The sequence below is a fragment of the Pyxicephalus adspersus genome, chromosome 4 (genome assembly GCF_032062135.1).
Source record: "Pyxicephalus adspersus chromosome 4, UCB_Pads_2.0, whole genome shotgun sequence".
NCBI classification, from domain to species: domain Eukaryota; kingdom Metazoa; phylum Chordata; class Amphibia; order Anura; family Pyxicephalidae; genus Pyxicephalus; species Pyxicephalus adspersus.
The window spans coordinates 89,318,508-89,321,437 of NC_092861.1; positions in this window are offsets into that span (position 1 = coordinate 89,318,508).

The window sequence follows — 2,930 nt, forward strand, 5'->3', positions numbered from 1 at the left end:
ATATCAGACCGGCCTTTGACTGTTGGGTAGGAGCAAAGACTTTTTGATTGTACTTTATTTGTACCATATTTCTTTCTGTAAAGCTGACTCCAGGTAAGTACCTTATTGTGTCTACATATTGGCCTTTATACAATCCCTCCACAGATCACTGGGGTAGGTTTGTGCAGGAAATGAAATGTACTGCTTTGCATGGAACAATTAGGGAAGGATTAGGAATATACTGAAGACTGGCTAAGCAGTTACAAGGTTTTGACACGTAAAATGATTCACATGTTTTTCATTCCAAATTCTTCAAGAGCACATTGCCTTGGCAGATGTATAGACCTAAGGACTTGTGGAAAGACCATCCATGCAACGTGCAGTTATTACTGGAACATAAGAGTAAGTATATCTATCCATACAACTGAACACCAATGAATGTCATAGGAATGTCCATGAAGATGTAATATTACACAAGAAACAAGTCATTCTCCGGTCAGCATTCATCCTAATCTTGGCACAATGAATCCTTTTTCCATGTTGTGTCTTCTTTACATAACATTTATTTATGTATAGTCTGTTAATAAACTCCTGACTAATGCATGTAGTAAATCAGGAATGTATGGTAACAATCTGCTTTATTCCAGTATATAGGATGTTTGATTTTTACGTTAATATCTGTAAATTATGTAATACAGCAAACGTTTTTTAAAGCATGACCAATGCACAGAACTAAAAAAAACAACCTGACCCTAACTACATATTAACACATATGTTAAAACTACATTCATATATAATTAGGTATTTATTATTTGTGGACACTTAAATACACACTGAGGTCTCATGAAAACTTTTACATGGATTCAGTACAGATGCTTGCAGACCATCAGCATGAATAATCATTTATTATTAAACTATTTGCTGCCCTCTTTTTTTCACTGCTGTGCACTTTTTATATTGCTTTGTAGATGTCCACCTATAACCTAAGACCTTCTGATAGATCTTTTACAAACACACCATGGTAAGAGCTGATTAGTTTTATTTACCTCTCGGTCAGGACACTGTAGGCCATTGCCCTGGTGATAGTCTGTTAGGTATGACAATAAACCTACAAAGTGTACAGGTGACAAACACATCTAATGCCATGCCTGTCATTTCTTATCAGAGGGTTTATTATGTTCTCATTCTCACGATCATTCCTGGTAAATACATTCTAGCTTATACCAGTCCTGCAGGTGTATACCAACATGCCATGTCCAGTCAAACTTTATGACAATGAGTAAGGGCTTAACAGGAAAATGAATGTGTTTAAACATTGTGAGGACATGACTTTTAGACCACAATAATCATAAGTTTGTTTAAACCATTTTTCATCTAAAAAACCTGTTAGGGGTAATGTAATGAGAAATATTTATTTACAGTAGTTTTCTAGTATAGTAGCCAATGATTCTAGCAAAAGAAAATTGCTACAAATGTACAATTTCCTGGGAATTCCATTACATAATTTGGTGTCATCTGCAAACACAGAAATTGTACTTTTAATCCAAAACTCTATATTATTTATGATTTATTTAAGATGTTATACAGTAAAGGTCCCCACACTGAACCCTGGGGTACACTACTAATATCCTTAGACTATTTAGAGTATGAATCATTAATGACAACTCTCTGGATGCGGTCTTTAAGCCAGTTCTCTATCTATTTGCATAATGGACCATAACTTGCATATTAACCGACTGTGGGGTGTGGTGTCAAATGCTTTAGCAAAGTCCAAGTACACTATATCAACTGCTATCCCTCTGTCTACCTGTTTACTTACTTCCTCATAAAAAAAGAAAGTTATTTTGTTTGACAATGTCAGTCTTTCTTGAATCCAGCCTAAAATATTAAACAACAAATTTCCACGCAAAACAATGTACCGCTTTTGATATAAGAAAAAAGGACATGATTAGGCCGCCAGGAGGGTTAAAGTTACCGGTCTGTAGTTACTTGGTAATGACTTTGCTTCCTTTTTAAAAATAGGAAACACATTGCCATTATGCTAATCCATTGGTACCTTGAGTCTTTTTTCTAAAGATCCTATAGATAAAAAAATTCAAACCCAACCCTTATCTTACAGACTAGTGCAGCGTTTCTAGACCTTTTGAATATACGGGAACCCTTAAAATAACTTTCAGGTTTTCAGGGAACCCTTGCTATAAATACAGCTCACAGTACATTAATGGGGTGGTCAGTAATAAGAATGCCACCCTTAAAATTAGCCAAAAAGGATCATTGAGGGGCAGACTGCTCATTGCTGGAGGAATCCTTAGGTTCCACAGAACCCTGGTTGAGAAACACTGGATTAGGGTATCCAGGCTCCAACCTTGGACCTGTACAATTTATTTCCCATCCATGAGCAAAAGCTCCCACCAGCATAGTTCTGAGACTTTTTTTTTGGAAATGAAGACTTTTTACCAAGTGGAAACACAATGGCAATACTTTTTAGAATTATATTCTGTCCTATGCCATATCTTCAGATCTGAGTTTCAGGTTTAGTACATGACACATACATACCTTTATAATAATAAAACTCATTGTCATAAAAGAATCTGTAATGCATGTTTGATATTACAAATAATATACACAATGAACAACTAATTTGGAATTTTTACTGTCTCCTACAACCCTGTGAGTTATATTACCTGGTGCTACAAGATCCTTATCTGTATTACTGTCATAAGTAATAACTAAAATATTTACTGAGGAGTATTTTTTTATCGTTGTGATATCTAGAACATACAACAGTAACTGGCCATTATTACAGAAAACTGTACACAGTCAACATTTTTTGAATTATTGCACAAATCTGGAAGAAATTCGCAAAGCACAACAAGTTTGTATAATTGCCTTTTGTGTATTGTATTTCCTTATCCCAATGTTTAACCTCAATAAGCTGTATATACGGCATT